Here is a 20,295-nt window from a genome sequence, read left to right as displayed (position 1 = left end):
CCAGGGCACCATCAAAGTCAGGAAAACACCAGCAAAAAGAGGAAAATGGGGGCAAAAAGTTATGGGGCCTCTGCAATCAGCCCTGTTTTCTCACAGCACTGACCAGCACTGGATTAGCGGTGGACAAAGCGCTGCCTTCCAACCACAGGCCATCACCGGGCATAAAAGTAAACAACCCCCCGCCCCAACAGAACTCTCCACATAACAATCCAAGATCTGTGAAGCATCAGAAGAAGGACTACACTGCTATCTGAGGCACTTGAAGAAAGAATGGTTCATTGCAGGTGAGCACTCAGTCAAAAAGCGCAAATTTAGTGACGCTAAAGCATCGACGGAACAAACGCTCGTAATCTTTGTGGTGATCTTATCTGTGTAAGGAAACTGACCTGGTTGCCACGGACGCTTCTTCCTGCACGGCCCGCCTCCAGTTTCAGCTATTAAAAGGCGTGCCCCTCGCGGGACGCATTGAAACTGACCCGGTTTCCACGGACGCTTCTTCCTGAACGGCCTGCCTCCATTTTCAGCTATAAAAAGGCGCGCCCCTCGCGGGACGCATTGAAACTGACCGGGTTGCCACGGACGCTTCTTCCTGCACGGCCCGCCTCCATTTTCAGCTATAAAAAGGCGCGCCCCTCGCGGGACGCGGGATGCGCGCAGGTGCGCGCCTGGGAAAAGACCGGGCCAAGACGGGCCCGTCTCCGCCCGTCTTCGGCTGACTGAGGCTGGGCTGGGCCCACCCTCTTTCCTCCTTGACTCATTCACCAAGTAAGACTCATAACATTTTATATCTTGTTTGGTACTGTGTAGTCGTTACCTCCCCGGCTACATGGGGAAGAGGAAAGCTGTGGATCCTTTGGATCCCTTAACTGAATGTAAAAAGCAGAAAAAGCGCTCTTTAAAATTAGCTACTAAGATCAAAATAAGCAGCCATAAACCCTTCGAGGAGATTGACCAGCTATTTGAAGAGGTGGAGGCAATCTTAAATTGTACAGTGGGCAATAATGGAGCTCCGTCTCCAAAAAAGTTTTAGTTAACCCCGGGAGGATCCAAGATTTCTTTAAAAAAAAGACGAAGGAACACATTGTAGATCCTGCTTTGACCAATAGCGGAGTGGTCCCACAAACAACCTATCCCTTCCAAAGGTTTAATAACAATGGCCAGCGATCCCACATCCAGAAGTGGGTCCCTCCAAGCGGATGTGGAGGGAAGTATACCTACCCCAGCTTTTCCATTGAGCCCAGAGATAAAATTGATTCCAAATTTATTCTGCAGGAATCGGTTCGAGGTCCTAGCTGAAGAGGATGACACACTTAGGGTCCTCGAACCCCCTGTAATTGACCCTAATAAAGTGGATCCCCCTTGTTCATTCGTTCCCATCTCTGCTCCCCCCTTGGAAAATTTCCCCACTGAGCCCAATGTTTCCCTCGTCCTCCAAAGAGTGGATGAAGTAAGGTCCCTGGTGCTGCAATTGGCAAAAACTTTGCAGGAAAGGCTGGTGTGTAGATGCAAATGCTTCTCAAGAGATGAAGGGGCGAAGGGTAGACATTTAGTAAATGACTGAAATTCATCTACTTGGCCTGCACAAGGGGGACAAGCTATCGACCATCAAAGGAAAAGGCACACAGGGTTGGCCCAGATGTGGATTTGGTATGCCCTGTAGATAATCCCTCACTCGAGCAATTAGGCAATAAAAATGTATCCATTGAGGGGGCCACTACAATAACATACATTGCCCATAATGGCCGCCCCCGAGATTCTTCAAACTATTTGTCAACTAAGAGGTGTAAAGTGTCTGACAATTTACCATGCAAGGGAGTCTGTGCTCTTTCTAATGTTAGCAGGCCACTTGCACCTATATTTCCCTCCGATCCCACTCGTGATACCTCCTCTCAGAGAGCCCCCTGCAGCTCAGTTATACTGCCAAATGCTCAAGGCCGCAGGGATGGGTCCAACACTCTTTTCCTGAATTATGTCCCGAAGCTGATACCGGGGCTTATTGAGGCCCATGAGTCCAGGGTTAACAAGGTCATTTACTGGCTACGACACCAACGGAACTGCTTATCGGTTATACGTACGGATATTTTTTAAGTTAATCGGTGGAGCCCCATAGGGCTGAATCACAACGTAATCTCAATTGAGTTCCATGATAGAACATTTCTCGAGAGACTCATTGCATTTAATGATCGTACCCACCTTCTAATGGGACGAAGGAAGGGTGGTATTACCCTAGAGACAGTATTAGAGGAAGGAGATCAGGCTCCAGCTGATAGTCACACATGTTGCAATGTCACAAGAGTCCAACTGGGGTGTGGTAATTCCACTCAGACCAATCCTGTATGACTGGCTACAGTCCAGGAAGCAACCCCAGGGGTCAATCCAGAGGAATCATTCTTGACAGTCTTTGAAGGATCTACCACCAATGAGTTAATTCCAGTAAAGACCGACTCCCAGTTACCTAGTGCTGTCTCCGAGAAAAAAGGCTTAGCCATTATGACATGGAACCTAGCCGGTATTGGGAGGAAATTAGATTATACTGACTGGTGTTCATATATAAATACCCAAGATATATGCCTCTTCCAAGAAACGTGGGCTGAGGAGAAGATCAATATTGATGGGTTTCTTTCTTTCAACTTGGCTGCCCAACCATCGGCAAAGGCGACAAGTCGAGCAAAAGGGGGTCTCCTGATGTTATTAAACAAAAACGTGCAATGTGAATATAAGATTTAAAAATTTGACTGTCCAGATCTGATGGGTTTACAAATCACGTTTCAACAGAGTTTTAATGTAATTTTTATCAACGTCTATGCCCGATCTGTATCTTGAGGGGTAGAATCTCAGATTTTAAACCAGTTATTTGATTTTTTGGATACCCTATAACCAACATCTTGCTTGATAATAGCCGGGGACGTAAATTGTACTTTTGAACCCTCTGTGTTATTAACTGGTCTCACAGAGGAAGAAGATCAAACATGGGGGATCGCACAGTTGGCCAGTGATCGTTTCTGTCCTCATTCTTGTGCTGCCTCTCAGTTGGCCTCTCTTTGTCTGAAGTACGGTCTTAGGGCTTGTAATGGTTGTATGCCCTCTGACTTGGATACCACCCCCACTTTTAAACGAGGCACATCTACAAGCGGAATTGATTATTTTTTTGTGGATGTGAGACTGTGGCCCCTGTTGATAGATATGAAGGTGGATGTTAGATGTGAAAGCGACCACTATCCTTTGTTACTTTCCATATCAGGGGATGTTTTTGGTAGAACCTTGATAACCAAGTTACTATGGTCCCCACTCCCATCTTGAACAACTTATCCAAGAAGGTCAGGTGGCCGATGGTGCTCTCGAATCCCTACTTGTTACCTGAAATCTACCAAGCTTTTATAGACAACTTGGCCCCATTCTATGACTGTGATTCTAATGATATCCCACTTTTATGCATACATGAAAATATGGTCATCAGATTGCAAAGTATCTTCTATAGGAAGGTCGGAGCAAGAGAGCAAGTAGGCACCTTGCCCACCAAATCATGGTTTGATGATTCTTGCCATAGGGCCAAGACAGGATTAAAAAATTCCATTATGGAAGGGATCCCAGGGGAAATACAATTAGCTAGACGTGCTTATAAGGAATCCATTACCCAAGCTAAAAAATCCTGGGAAGAAACTACCTGGCAGGAGCTGTTGGACGCTACACAATCCAACAATAATAAGCTGATCTGGGAATTGTGTAAGCGAGGGAAAGAGGGTAGGACAGGCCTAAGGAATCATATACAGCCTGAAAGAGGGGTTGACACTTCTCAAGCCTTTATGATAAAATTGACACCTCTGTGACCCCCGTTAGCCGGGAAGAGGGTATTAACCCCCTCACCACCCCGGATGTGGTTCCCAGCTTCGTCCCCATAGAAGGGGGCCCACAGACCTATAAGCGCCACATCTGTTTTTCCATTGAAGAAACTGTTGATGCCATTCGCTCGCTAAAATCTGGGAAAGCTCCAGGTCCAGATAACATTCCGGGGGACTTGTACACTTCCGAGCCAGCAATTTGGACCTGGTATATTAACGCACTCTCCAATAAAATTACTGAAGGGGGTCAGATCCCCCCAACATGGAAGGGTGCTGAAATTATTCCCATTCACAAAAAGAATAATGCAAACCTCCCAGCAAACTACAGGCCGATTAGTCATATAGACAATTTTCAAAAAACTTTCGCCAAGCACCTTCTAGGCAGATTAACTAGTTGGGCCACGGACCAACAGATCCTTTCTCCTCTTCAAGCAGGCTTTCGATCCATGATCAGTACAGTTGATCAGGTCTTCAGGCTGGCTCTGCTGTATTGGAAATATACAGCACTTGCAAAACAACCCCTATATATTGCCTTTGTTGATTTGAGATCAGCCTTCGACTTGGTTCCAAGGGAGAAGTTATGGGAGGTGTTACATAAAATAGGGACTCCAGCTAACATAATCCAACTCTTGGAAAGACTGCACGGAAATACATCTGCGCAAGTGAGATGGGGCAACCTAGGCGAACTAACAGATAAAATCCTCATAAATAGGGGTGTCCGCCAGGGCTGTGTGTTGGCACCGTTTTTATTCTCTATTTTTATTAATGAGGTGCTACAGGCCGTAATGGCATGCCAAAATGATGCTCCTTCCCTGTGCGCTCAGAAAATTCAGATTCTTCTTTTTGCAGACGATTCCCTCCTTATTTCCAAATCCCCTATGGGCCTACAAATTCTTATCAATAGATTTAACTCCTTTTGCCGAGATTACGGCTTAGAGTTGAATCATAAGAAAACCAAGTTAATGGCACTCCATTCTGGGATGCGGAAGAAATGCATCATCCGCTTAGAAAGCGATCTTTTGGATAAGGTCTGCTCTATAGACTATTTGGGTGTTAGGCTCACTGATAACTTGCACTGGGCAGAACAGGTCAATAAAAGTGTTGGCTGTTTGCAGCATGGTGCCGCCTCTATCCTGTGTTTTTTCGGGGTACGACATCAAAAACTGTCTTCCCGGCAATCAAGATCTATACTGTTAGAGCGCAGGGTGCTGCTGTTTACGATGCGGAGGTCTGGGGCTTTTCTGACTGCAATAGGTTAACCATTCGAGAGAACAGCTTTGTGAGGGCTTTCTGTGCTTGTCCTCCTAGCACTCCGCTGATTCCATTGTTTTTAGACTTCGGCCTGAGACGGATAGCCGACCTAATCACTCTAAGACCACTTCTATACTGGGTGAGGCTATGGACCGTTCCAGAACTGGACGTCTATAAGTCCTCACTTTTAGACTTGTTAAAGTGCCCTAATTCAACCTTTGTTCCCTGGGTAAAACATGTATCTAGATGGTTAGCAACCTGGGCCTTGGAGATTTTTGGGAAAAACCCCACAAACTAGAGAAAGCCCACTCCAAAATGCTAAAGCGAGTGTACTGGTCTTATGTATGGAATGACTACATTACTCGCCGATCTCATGGTTGTTTAACAAATCTCTTTATAGATCTTAAATGGTACCCGCAATTTGAACCATATCTAGACATCATTCCCGACATCTTAGGCAAAAGTCTATATGCCAGATTCCGTTTTGGGTCGTTGCCAATGAAGTCGTTGAAGTGTAGATGGGGTACAAAAATAGTAACTGATATATGTCCCGTATGTGGCATAACACCTGAAACAGTTGAACACTTTGGGGGTGATTCCTACCCTGGCGGTCATAGACGGCCAGGGCAGGGGACGGAGGATGCACCGCCAACAGGCTGGCGGTGCATCAAGGGCAATTCTGACCGCGGCAGTAAAGCCGCGGTCAGAAAAGGGAAACCGGCGGTTTCCCGCCGGTTTTCCCCTGCCCCTGTGAATCCTCCACGGCGGCGCTGCAAGCAGCGCCGCCATGGGGATTGCGCCGCCATGGGGATTCCGACCCCCTTCCCGCCAGCCTGGTTCTGGCGGTTTTCACCGCCAGAACCAGGCTGGCAGGAACGGGTGTCGTGGGGCCCCCGGGGGCCCCTGCAGTGCCCATGCCAATGGCATGGGCACTGCAGGGGCCCCCTAACAGGGCCCCACATTGGTTTTCAGTGTCTGCCTAGCAGACACTGAAAATCGCGACGGGTGCCACTGCACCCGTTGCACACCAGCAACTCCGCCGGCTCCATTCGGAGCCGGCTTCATCGTTGCTGGGGCTTTCCCGCTGGGTGGGCGGGCGGCCTTTTGGCGGTCGCCTGCCCGCCCAGCGGGAAAGTCATAATGACCGCCGCGGTCTTTTGACCGCGGTGCGGTCTTCTGGCGGTTCCCGCCAGATGGGCGGCTTCCGCCGCCGGCGGGGGTCAGTATGACCCCCTTTATGTTTTTTTGCCCGCCTATTCTTCCCTCAGGTCTAAGTGGATCTGTAACATCTGCCGGGAAATGGGAATAAGAGACTGTGCCTCTGCTCTGAGAATTTTAAAAACTCACCATTCCAAGGTTTTAATACAAGCTGTTAGCAAGTATTTGCTAGCAGCATGGCGCATACGTAACTTTGTTATCAGCAATGTGTCTTAATTTTGAGTAGTTAAGCTTTCTTTTAACTGTTGTAGTGGGGTCCAGCTGTTTTATTGTGTATTGTTTACATGGTTCTAATGATTGTATTTTATACCTTCCTGATCTTATTATTTATTGTATATTCGCTTTGATGATCTATTGATCGAATAAAGCTTGTGTTTCATCATCATCAATGGATCTGCTTGCCTTGATCCCTCGACTCCAGAAGAGACTCCAAGGTTCAGTTGGCTGAGCAACTGGAACACAACAAACTTACAGCATCCCATGAAATTGTACTTGCCCAGCTGACCGTTTCCAACTGGCTCTGCATTTACTTTGCTGCTGTCCTCTTCTGGAGTGAGTTTTGCCCCCCAAGGGGTGCTCCCAGGCGTAGTGCTCTTGTCCGTAAATTGCAAGACGTGGAACTAAGAACGTTTTTGCCAACTTTCTGCCTTGAGAACTGCAGCCGTCAAAGCCATAGCCAACAACACTTAATAGTCCGTTGGCCTCAATTTGCTGGCTTGCCCTGCTGAAGGAGATCTGACTTCCAGGAAGGTTTCTAGTTCAAACCTAGAGGGATCTATCAGGACTGATGATGAGCAGCATCCAATAAACATCAAGGCCTTTTTAGGCACAGGCTTCAGACCTTACCCGCTTGGAGATTTCCTACCTTGATCGAGGACCGCACCTAGCCCTGACTCTTCAGCAATTCACCATCATCAAGCCTCTCTTGAAACCAGCTTGCAGCTTGCCCTGATGACAACTCGTAGATGACCGCTTTTTCTCCATAAAACTTTCTAAGTCAGAAGGTATACTTGGACAAACCTGAGGGCATATTTATACTAGTTTGTGCCCAATTTGTGTATTTTTTAACCTAAATTCAGTGCAAACTCCATATTTATATTTTGATGCTAGACTGGGCACAAGGGGAAGCAGGTCCATTCCTTCAGAGCTTTATAGGTCACAAATAGCAGGTCCAGTCCTCACTTGTTCTTCAACAGGTCCAACAAGTGTTTGGTAGAAGTCTGGGTGAGGGTCCACCTTTTTAGGGTTTCCTAATCTGGGATGAGAGAGACTCTTGGACACTCCCTAAACAATGAGATAAAAGTTCCCGGAAGCAACCCTACCTAGTTTTTAAGTAATTCCTGTTTTTCTTACTTCAAACAATCCTGCAGTGGTCCAAACCCTCAACATCTGAGATGGGGACAACCTTCTATTCTAATTGCAGAGCCTGTGTGCCCACCTAGAGGTATGGCCATGGTAAAAAGCAGTCCTCTCTCCGTGGTCACTCAAAACGAGTTTAAGAGTAGCTACCCTATCACTGGGTTTGATACCAGACCCAACAAGAGGGAGAAAAGCTGGGGCCATTCAAGGTTTGACCTAATAATGAATTGTGATGGGAACAGCCCCTTTGAAATAAATTAAGTTATGGGACCCATCCTAACTGGCCTTCCTGCCAGGGATAAAACACCTCCCCACTCCGAGGCTATTGTCTCTGCTCTGGGAGAAGTCTTTCACACTTAATTCAGGCCAAGCACCAGCTGGGCTGTTCCTGCCGAACTAATTAAAATTAGCCTCCAGCACCTTCAAGCAGGGTAAAGATAACCTAAAAAAAGTTGCATTTCCTTTATATCATTCCTTCAGATTGGAAATTCATTAAAGATAACAATAAGTCTTCAAACGGCATCTGTTGCTGGTGCAGCTCAAACGTTATAGAATAAAGTGAATACTTTTGACTCTTTCTATGTGCTAGCTACACCCTGACCAGTGAGAATTGGTTTGGCCTTCGTCAATGGGGGTGGGCATGCCATTTCTAATGTCACACAAGTCCCAGCCTTAAAGATTGTGCACCCTACCCTTTGGGCAGCCAGGCACACTTAGAGGTGACTTACTTAATGTTCAAAATCTGGTGATTTTGACAAGCCTGTGCAGCAGGGTTCATGCCAAATTTATCAAGTCACACAGGGTAGGCCTGAGGCCATTCTTTCACTGTCTCTGTAGAACATGGAACAGTAGGTGCTGCAGTCGACAAGTGGGCCACACCATGGGTGCATTTCTGCACTATATACTGTGGCCTTACAGTAAAGTTAAATGTGCCAATTAGGTTTTAAGACACATTCAACATGTTTTAGGGGTCAGAGCAAATACACTGGAAACTGGATAGCAGTGTCCCATTGTTAGAGTTAAGGATTACCAGGAGGTGAGTTCCCAAGGAAATGGAAAAGTTGGGTAAGCACCCAAAAGGGCCACTTTGCAACAATCAGGTTGTGACGAAGGGGCAAGAAGAAGTGTGAGCAAAGAGAGACACTGAAACGTGATGACAAAGACATGTAGGGTCTGTTTAGACCCTCTTGATTTTACCCTTGTGAGTAAAAAGTGATAATAAAATTCCATTGATTACTCCCACAAACTTTTATTAGCTCTGATGTGCATAATGTTTTAGCAAAGAACTGTTAGATGTCATGTGAGGTGTTATTTGTTGCAGAGCACCAGTGAAGGGGGAATTCTTAATGTGACCATTAGGAGTTATGTAAACAATAAATCGTCTAACCCTATTTTGCAGACTTAATATAATCGGATATGCCTGTGTGGTCATTGCCATGCCTGGTTCGTACAAGGCAACATTACTTTTACCAGCCAGATATTATTGGGATGAGTGGATCCTCAAATAAGCAGATGCAGGGGAAATCATACATGCTTCAGATCCCAGTAATGGTATGAAAATGATGCTACTGTCAACAGTATTGTGGAGTTAGGATAGGCCAATCTGAGTATAATTTGCATTCAATATAGATGTATAATCTGAAGCTTCATGTTTTATGGCAAACACATTTTAAACATATTATTGACTGATTGCACGAGGAGGTACTCAGTGATAAGATAGTTTGCAATCTTAAACCACTTCACAGTATTATTAGTTAACAGCCTGATAAAACATGATACGTTATTATCGATTAATTATTCACAGTTGCAAGCATTTCAAGCAAAGAATATGTTATTACCATTCTTTTTAAATTACTATTAAATAATTTTTGACTTCTTGATAAATCCCAAAAATGAATGTTTGGAGAGATTGTGTACCTGCTCTCTTTGTAAGAATGATGAACATGTTTAATATTTTTCTGTATATGTTACATTACCATAGCTAAGGAACATATTACTTTCCTCAGATAGAGAAGAAAATAATATCAAGCAAAAGGTGGGCAGGGGATGTTTTAGATGATAGAACAACTAAAGTACGGGCTCGGAGTTTCCAGAGTGGAGAGTGGAGAAAATTGGTAAAAATGGGGTGGTTTCTTCTTGAGTCACGCCGTTAAATCAAAACTGTCTAACTATTCCCTAATTCCTCATTGCATAAAGTTTGGTGCATCATTATCTCTGTCCAATAATTTGGTAAGCACCTTACTAGAATGTTCCACAGTTCACAGTTCCCATGTCACGTATTGGTCCATGTTATTGACATCGTCAACGGTTGGAATGTCAGGTAGAAATGTTACACTTTGCGCTCCAGTCAGTGTCTTCATTGTCTTCTCCTAGTACGGTTAACCTTTCACCTGTTACGAATTACACTATTGCATCTAGCAAGAACATTGCCTTGAGCAAGTCGGTTCTCATGAGAAAGAATTTACTACGGCTACACACATAGAGGTCTTGGAAAAATACAGCTTTCTGTCCTTCAGGTAAACAGCACATTGCACGCTAGAAAATACAATTCAATATGAGGTCAGGCAGCTACGCCCAAACCCCCGATAAGCTAAAGCCCTCCGTGTTAAGTAAAGCAACTCTCAGCACATAACCCCAATTACGATATACTAATACAAATTCAAACATTATTGCGTAAAATTCAGAATTAATAAGCCTTTTCATTAAACTACGTATACATTGGTAACCACTTCCCGTGGGCACATATCAAATGTGTGCATTATTTTCTATGTTAACACCTTTTCTATACAGCTTCATCACACAATATATTGCAAGTTTTTCGTATTAATATTGCTTAAAAGACACACTCCAACAATCCCTCCTCTGATGACTTTAGTCATCACACAAAACCTTCCCCACAAATTTTACATCAGTCAAAATTCTGTCAGTTCAATCTCTTTACTTATTGGCTTCCCCTTTGATTTTTCCCTAAACAATTTTTCCCTTTCCTTTTCTTCCCTCCTCTTATTATTTTTCGCCTTATTCAATTTTATCTTTTTGCTTATTTTACATGCCACTCACAAACCAAATAAACAAGCTATAACAATCAATATCCCCTGTATTATTTTAGACAATACCCATGCCAAATGTTGCTAAACCAAATTTCCCAATGAAGCAAAACCTCATCCAACCTTCTCCCAAACACCAGGTTCTTTCAATTCCTTCAAGTCTGCACTATCCTTAGTCAAGTTAGTAAGCATACTTCTAATCTCATTACTATTATCTGGTATGTATGCGCAACAATGATTTTCATTAAGCATTCTACAGACTCTGCCATTTTTCGCTAAAAGAATATCTAAAGCAAGCCTGTTTTGAAGAGTCATAGCCCTCTCCGCAGCGAGTTCAGTATCCATTAGGAGTATAGCTCCTGAAAAATTTGTAGACCTGTTATCCACAATAGTAGACAACTTTTGAATTCAAGATAACTCCCACTGAAGGAATTATCGCCCCAAATATGTCTCCCACCACAACAGCAGTGGTGTCTCTCCTCTGTCTAGTATGATGTAATTCAGACAATCTCAGAAACTTCTTTAAATCATTGAGTTAGTATACCTTTGGGAAAATTATCCCCAAATAGCATGACCCATACCATCCCTTTGGAAGACGGTAGTAAGCAGTAAGCCCACATATATAGTAGATCCCTGGGATCGCTGGAGCCTGTCCATTTAACATGAACCCCAATTTACTCTGAAATAAAAACACATGCTTACATTCACTCATTCCCACAAACACATTGTCATAATATGATTTTTGCCTAGATATACAAAGCTTCCCTACATGTAATGCATCTAACTTCCCTTGCTCCCTAATTGCACCATAACCTTCATTACTACAAAAGCCAGCTGCTGTAATCCTTTATCAAATTTTCCCTTTAATGCCCTCCTTCCATCATCCGTATGATCTAAAAAACTTTTCTCTACAGGCATAAGCAAGCATGTCAAGGTATTGGGGTAAGCATAAGATGTACTAATTGTCAATGTCGGCTCAAAGAATCCTTCAACTAACTTTACACTAAAATATCTAGCTACATCACTCAAATCCTCTATTATAGGCACATACGAGAACACTAAATCATGATTAGAATAGAAGTACGGGATCTCCTCCTGGTTGTAAAATCTTGTTGGTAGCAGACTACAACTTATCCCATAGGTTAGTGGCAAACTATGATAGGTAACCCCTGTGTACACACAAAACAATCCTTCGCTTCCATCGTCGCAACATACTCACTCAGCAAGCAATAGAAAAACATTAGTAAAAAGTTCCCCTTTTGCATTAGTTCCCTCATGCAGGTATCTCTCATCTAGCTCAAACCTCTCCCAAGCTGTTAGTACAGTAGTACTTTCAGGAACTGGTGCATCATTAGTCTCACTCCTACCCATTAGTGTCATACCCACAATTACAACCACAATGAATATCACACACACAGTACCTAAACCAACACCCAAGCATTTACAGCGTCTATTCCCTCTACTCTCCTGCCTAGTATTAGCCATGATCTGTAAAGAATCAGAAAGTGGAGGATGGTTAGTTCAAAACAACAACAACAAAGGATGGTCAATAATCTTTTCCTGCAGCAAAGTCAAAACAAGTAAATCTTCTTTCAGCAGTCATTTACAGCTTTCAATCTTTCTCCCAGGATCCCTTGTCAATTCAGGTTAGCAGCTTGTCAAAATCGTTTTTTAAAAGTCAAATCAGGTTCTCAAAGTCTCATCCGGTAAATTCTCAGTCTCTTTTTTTTTTTTATTTCAATCTTCTGTAGCTCAGTCTTTACACCAATTTCAGTTTCTTCAGCCAGACTCAGGTACCAAAGTACTGACCTGGGACTTCTCGATCAAAGCAAAACTCCAAGAACTCCTGTTGCCATTCAGCTGTCGTTGCATACGCCCATTCAGGACCCACGTATCTTCTATTTGCAACTCTTTTCCTTTTCAACTTGCGATCACCTTGCAATTCTCCTTCACTTAAATCTTCTCTCCTTGTGGTGTCAACTTCTTCCTCTATAGCATCTTCAACAACCACATCTACCTTCTTCACTTGTAGCTCTGGCCACTTGTCTCCTTTCAGTGTCTCTCTAGTCGTTGGTCTTTCCTTTGGCAACCCTTCTTTCTCTCTTCACTCTATGGTGTTTTCGCTTGATGGACCTGCAACCTGCTCAGGAGGAGTCTGGATCCTCTGACTCTCCTCCGCCTCAACTCCTTCGCCTTCTGGGTCTGTCAAGTGCTCTAGCTCATTCTCATAAATGTCTACTTCTGGGAGAGCCTCCCTCTGACTAGGCTCCCCTGCTGCCTCGGTTGAGATAGGCTCACCGTCACCCCTCTGGATCTCTTCTCCCTTGTCTCTTACTGGAGTGACCAAGCTGTCCTCAACGGGCTCCCCTTCTGTCTCAGTTCCCCTTCGATCACTCTCCGGCCCTGAGACTTCCCTGTTTGTTGTTGGTACTTTTAGCAACTCAACTTCCTCATCAGCTGGACATGTTACCTTTTTAGTGTGACTGGCATGGATCCAGTTCGGAACCCCTGCACACTTCACAGCAGTAGTAGTCGTTAATATCACTTGGTAGGGTCACTTCCAACGTGGATCCAAGCACGTCTTCCTTATGTGTTTCTTGATGACAACCCAATCACCAGCTTTCAAGTTGTGTCCTGGATCATGAATCGGTGGCAGGGTGGTAGCTTCCACCTGGTGAGAAAAAGAGCGGACCACGTCAGCCAGACCCTTGCAGTAGTCCAACACCATATCATCCGTGATATTCACGAGAGCATTCGCAGGCACTGCGGGCAGTCTCATAGCTCGACCCATGAGAATCTCATGCAGAGATAGTCCTGTCTTCTTGTTAGGTGTATTTCTCATTGACATTAACACTAGAGGTAATGCGTCGGGCCATTTCAAATTCGTGGCTGCACACATTTTCGCCATTCTCGACTTCAAGGTACCATTCATCTGTGCCACTAGTCCTGATGCCTCAGGGCGGTAGCTACAATGCAACTTCTGCTCAATGTTCAATGCTGCACACAGTAACCTAACCACCTCATTGTTGAAGTGCCTTTACCTATCTGATTCTAAAGAGATCGGAAAACCGAAACGCGCTATCAGTTCCCTAAGCAGATATTTTGCTACTGTGAGGCTGTCATTCCTGCGTGTAGGGTATGCTTCAATCCAATGACTAAAGATACACACAATCACCAACACATACCTCAATCCTCCACATACAGGCATCTCAATGAAATCCAATTGCATTCTGCTAAATGGACCTCCAGCTCTTCCAATGTGGCTCAAATTCACCACTGTTCCTTTCCCCGAGTTCATCTGTTGGCAAATGACGCAACGATGACAAATTACCTCTGCAGCTTGTCTAAATATTGGGTTAAACCAGTCAATCTTGAACAACCTGATCATGGCATCCCTCCCAATGTGTGCTTAGCCATGATAAAACCTTGCAAACTGCGACAAAAGGCTGTTCGGTAAGACCATTTTCCCTTTAAACCCACAAATCATCTGGTCTTTGTATGCATTGCATCCTAACCCAAGAACGCTTCTTATCTTTGCTGGCATGACCCTGTAACAATTTCAATTCTTCTAACGTATCAATCAGCCTCAATTCATAACCTGTGCATGTCTCATTTTCCTTTTCAGGTAACAATTCCCATTAATCCTTGAACGATATATAGTTCAATGAGCAAAACCTTGCGACTTGATCCTCATATCCATTACCCTTTGAAACAAACTCTTGTGACTTCAGGTGTGCACTGCATTTCACCACGGCAATTTCATGAGGTAACTGAATCGCATGCAACAACTCCTTAATTCTTTCACCATTTTTCACTGCGAACCAGAAGAGGTCAAACAACCCCTCTGCCACCATAGTTGGCCAAAATCATGAACAATTCCAAAGCCATAGTGACTATCAGTATAGATAGTGACTCTCATCTGAGCGCAAGCCCTAGTAAGAGTTACCAACTCAGCTACTTGAGCGGAATACACTCCTTGAAGCCAGGACGCTTCCAGTATACCAGAAATCGTGCATACAGCATATCCGGCTCTCAGCACTCCTACTGAGTATCTCAAACATGAGCCATCAACAAAGATGATTTGGTCATTTTCTTCCAATTGGGTATCTTTAATATCAGGCCTTGGTTTGGTGCACATTTCTTTTACCTCAAGACAATCATGTTCTACATCTTCCAAATTTTCAACCTCTGTATTTTCACTTGGAAGCAAAGTTGCCGGGTTCAACACTGTACATCTCTTTAATGTTACATTTGGTGACCACAAAATAATCGTCTCATATTTAGTCAATCTTGCATTAGTCATGTGCTGCGTTTTCGTTCGTGTCAAAAGGATCTCAACTGAGTGAGGGACAATGACTGTTAAAGGATGTCCCATCACTATGCCTTCACACTGTGCGAGGCTTTGTCCAACTGCTGCTACTGCACGCAGACAACCTGGTAAGGATGCTGCAACTGGGTCCAAAGTAGTTGACAAATATGCTACTGGTCTGTTTACACCTCCATGGACCTGTGTCAAGACAGACAGAGAACATACAACATGACAAAACAGAACAAAAGACTTTGCATAATCAGGCATACCTAAAGCTGGAACCCTGCACATGCTCTCCCTTAACTCAGTAAATGCTCTCATTTCTTTTTCTTCCAAAACTATAGCTTCCTGATTCTCTTTGATGGTCAGCCTCTGCAATGGCTTAGAAATAACTGAGAAATTCGGGATCCACTGGCGACAGTAACCCACCATTCCTAGAAACATCCTAAAGTCTCTCTGTGTTGTTGGGGGATTCATCTGTAACACTGCCGTTATTCTTTCTCTGAACAATTTCCTCGATCCTCTCTCAATTTGATGACCCAAATACTTCACCTCTTTCGGACAATATTGCAATTTTTTTGGGGACACCTTGTGTCCATTCTTTCCCAAGTGATTCAGTAACGCAATTGAATCATACTTGCACTCGTCCCTTGTTTTGGACACAATCAATAAATCATCGATGTACTGCACTAGAGTCGATTGGAAAGGCAGCTCCAATGACTCCAAATTCTTCTTCAGTATCTGATTGAATATGGAAGGTGATTCTGAAAACCCCTGAGGAATTAGACACCAACTGTAGACCCTGTCCAAGGATTTAAAACTGAAGACAAATTGGCTGTCCTCATGAAGAGGCACAGAAAAGAAAGCTTGGGACAGATCAATTACTGTGAACCATTCTGCATCACATGGAATCTGAAACATAATCACAGCAGGATTTGGCACCACTGGGCAACATTTCACCACTATGTCGTTGATCTTCCTCAAATCTTGGACAATCCGAACCTTCCCACAAGGCTTTGTCAGTCCCATTATTGGCGAATTGCATGGACTGCTCAACACTTCTTTCAGGACTCCCTGTTTCACAAAATCTGCAATGGTTTGCGCAACATTTATAAGGACATCTTGCGCCATATGATACTGCGGTATCTGGGGGAACACAGCATTCGGCTTCACACTAACTTTAACTGGCTCTACTCCTTTTATCAGCCCTTCTTCTTTCCCTGTCAAATCCCACACCTTTTCTTGAACTGTTCCCTGTAAGTCTGCTGGGAGATCAGCCACGGTGAACATCGGAAAGAAGTTAATCAGAGGATACTCCTCATCTTTGGTCTCAGTTCCAGGCTCTGAACCCTGTTCCTCCCCTTCATCATCACTGTTTGTCTGGACCTCAATTCCCTCATTAGAACAGGTGATTGAACACCTTGCCTTGCACAATAAGGGGGTCATTCTGACCCCGGCGGGCCAGGGTTGGCGGGAGCACCGCCAACAAGCTGGCGGTGCCCCGCAGGGCATTCTGACCGCGGCGGTTCAGCCGCGGTCAGAAAGGGAAAACCGGCGGTCTCCCGCCGGTTTTCCGCTGCCCTGTAGAATCCTCCATGGCGGCGCAGCGAGCTGCGCCGCCATGGGGATTCTGACACCCCATACCGCCATCCTGTTCCTGGCGGCTCTGCCGCCAGGAACAGGATGGCGGTATGGGGTGTCGTGGGGCCCCTGGGAGCCCAACGACCCCGCAAGCATGACAAGGTATCATCTTCTTCATTCCCTGTGCATCGCTTTGAGCTACTACAGCGTTTAAGTCGGGACTGCAATTCACAAAACTTCCTCGACCTCTACCTCTCACTTGCGCCTGAAGCATCCCGTTTCCCTGTGGCTGTTGCACGATCTTCTGTAGAAAGCCTCCCTGTATCCCTGTCTGTGTGCCTTAATTTGCATCACCATTGATTTCTCCCTCAACTTTCTCTGCTTCAACTCAATCTCATCGCTACAGTACTTCGTATACTGCAACACCTCATCAATCTGCTTTGCCTGCCAACAAATTAAATGATTCTTAATCATTTGGCCTGTCTCAGGTCTCAACCCCTCCATGAACCTGAACACAAGGTGATTCATGTCCTTCGCCTCAATAACCTCTGTGCCGCTGTAATGTTTAAACGCCTTCAACAATCTCTCATAATAGGCATGTATCGACTCCTTGACTTCCTGGGATGTTCGATCAATCCTCTGCCAATCAATATTCTTAGGCAAAACTCTCATTTTCAGAAACTCAATCACCTTATAATAATACTTCATCACATCAGGAGATGGCGCCCTTGCGCACATTGCAGTATCTCCTTGAGGTGCGCTTCCATCCCAGTAGACCTATTGTGTTCAAAATCCTTTGGCTCAAAATCTAATCTGTAACTTTGCTTCAAATGTTTGGTATTCTCTAAATCTACGCCATACCTGCTGCCAAATTTGCCAACCTCTGGTGCACCCTGCTCACTTCTCTAGTTATCTTTGGGCACAAATACCTAAATTCTGCTTCCGTGTAGGACTTTAGCCTATTCACACCCATATTCCCTTCAACAAGTTCATTTGCTTCCATACCCAACCTCACATGGTTCAGGTTCTCTTCTCCTTCCGCTCTTCCTGCTGCTACAGGAGCAGTCTGAGGAATATTGACCTTGTCTAACCAGTCGGTCAGCTATTATGCAGTGTTGGTAGTCTCGAACCTGACTGTCCCATGGCATCTGGAGGAACCCCAATCGGACTGAAATCTAGCAGGGATCTAGATCCTTCAAATGTCGGTTCCACCGGAGTCGTGCCTTGGGAACTTCCTACGAACCCTCCTCTTGTCATATTTTGTGTCATTACCCCTTGATCGCATACACTAGGCCTCGCCTGCGCGTACAATGGTACTGGTGGACCAACCGTAATAGACAAAGATATGGCATTTGGCATCTGTCTGTTTCCCAAAACCTGTGGAAGACTAACTCCCATATTCTGGCTCATCACTGGTGTCATGTTTGACTGAGGTCCTGTGACCGAAGTATATCTCTGAATCATTGGCGGCTGCACCTGGGGCAGTAAAGGTGGAGTTGGCTCAGTCTTCATCAACTTTGGTCTCCCATATACCTGCTCTGTCTGCACCATCAAATTAGTGGTAGTCTCTAAAATGGGTACGTCAGGGTAAATCCTCTGAACCTGTGGCAGTTACAACTGAGGTTGCATAACCTGAGTGGTAGGCACGCCAAAACTACTCTGCACCGGGACTTGTGTCGAGACAGGACTAACCTGTATCGGATTTATTGTCGCCTTCTCCTGCATTAAACCTGTAGAACATGTACTGGTACTTGGGCCATTTTCGTCTATCGCATATGGCGGTGGACGATCATTCAGTAACTGATTAAGGAACTCGTCATCAACTGAGTCATCTACCTCTGTCCAGGGCTTTCTAACCTCTTTGTGTTTGAAAGGACTTTTGTCAGTCTTACGAGTAGCTTTCCCCACTTTGTCTTCACTCTCTTGGGCTATCACTGGAAACAGCCTAACTCCATCTATTGTTTCTCTCCTTCAAACTCTCTGCACACTGTCCCACCTAGCCTCCGCTAGTGTCTTTACAGCTTTCCTCTTTCTCCTCTCAAATTTCTGTTGCTGTGGTCGTATTGCCATTAGTTCCCAGATTGCTAATGCCTCAAACTGTGCTGGTCTCGGAGGTGCCTTCAGATCATTTAGCACTCTCTGCAAATTTTCTAAAACCCTCAAATTGAACGTTCCGTTTTCAGGAAACGCTAAGCATCTCTCTTTCTCTGTGACTTTGCACCATTGCTTCAGCCAAAGGCATGGCGCGACACCCTTTTCCTCCATTACAATAGAAGCTGGTGTACCCTCTGGCGGTGTAACCTCCCCTACACTCGCGGTAATATATACATCTCCCCTCAAAGCGCTCTTTAAAGCCTTGAAAACTTTCATCTTTACGTCTTTTATTTTGTTCACAATCAGATCAGGAAGTGACTTTAATTCCCAGAATTCTCTTCGCCTACCTTCTCAATCAATTGCCTCTCACGGACGGCTGCCAATCCGTGCACGACCCTTCTTATTAACCAACCTATCCCAGCGCGGCTCCAATGATGTCACACTCACACACACTGCGGCTGACAAAGTATTGCGGCTTGTCTTCCCGCTCTCGATTCACACAAAACTAATGCAATACATTGCGAGCACCAACCAAAATTAAACTCAAATTTGCCGGTTTACTACAGGAAGGGTAACACAATTGCTTCAGAACTTTACAGAGATTTCGCTTAGCCTCGGCCACTACTCTCTCCTTCTCAGATCCCGCACTCGCAAGCAAAATTTGACCCGCAAATTCTACTCTCGACTTGTCAGTGGATTATTGTTCTAGTGCACTTTAGAACTCACCAAATCTCCATCGAAGTTTTCATTCACTCACCTTGACTCAAACTCGACTCGTCGACTTCACTATCGAACTATTAAACCGCACAAATGACAACATAAACCAAGTGTCTCATACACTTATCAATATACTCCGGAGTCTTAGACCACGCAGGGCCCGTACATCATTAACAACCACGTGGACAGTTTTTGAGCACAAAGCACCGCAATCACACGAAGTTCGCCGACTTTCCTACTCTCATACTGCGGAGTACACCCACTCCTACTGAAGCATCATCATTTGGCCTAAGGTCCTCACAAACATCACAATTCACCTGTGACATGCATAAGCCATGCAAGCGCAAAACCTACTTCATTCATACTATCACTAGAACGCCGAGAACATACCCAAACTCCCTTTAGCAAGCTCCGAGATTCGGGGAAAGTCATTTGGGACTTAGAGACACATCATCCCCCCAATTTGCATCATTTGAAAATTATTCAAAACCCAATTTTCGCACTGGGGCTCCACAGGGCCAAACCCCGTCAATATCTACCAAAACTGTTAATCCTTCCACTGGGAGCCCAAAGGGCCAAACCACCCTCTGCTACCAAAACTGATAGTGCATCAGAGCCTTAATATGTAAACTTACAAGGAGACGCGTTTTTAGGTTGACAAACCTTTGGACCACGTTTGAGGACTTCCCAGTACGAGATATTTCCTTGGCATTACCAACCAATAAATCAATGAGCAACCACTAATGACAATCAATTTCTCAATAAACAATCAATTGGAATCAATAATTTAACACACCATGACCTTTCGGTCATGAATAACCACACCAATTTAGTGAAGTGTTAAGATATTTATTTCTCTTTTAGTTACAATCTAACACCA

This window comes from Pleurodeles waltl, chromosome 1_2 (genome assembly GCF_031143425.1).
Source record: "Pleurodeles waltl isolate 20211129_DDA chromosome 1_2, aPleWal1.hap1.20221129, whole genome shotgun sequence".
NCBI lineage: Eukaryota > Metazoa > Chordata > Amphibia > Caudata > Salamandridae > Pleurodeles > Pleurodeles waltl.
The sequence above is the reverse complement of the archived record's forward strand: the minus strand, read 5'-3'. Positions refer to the sequence as shown.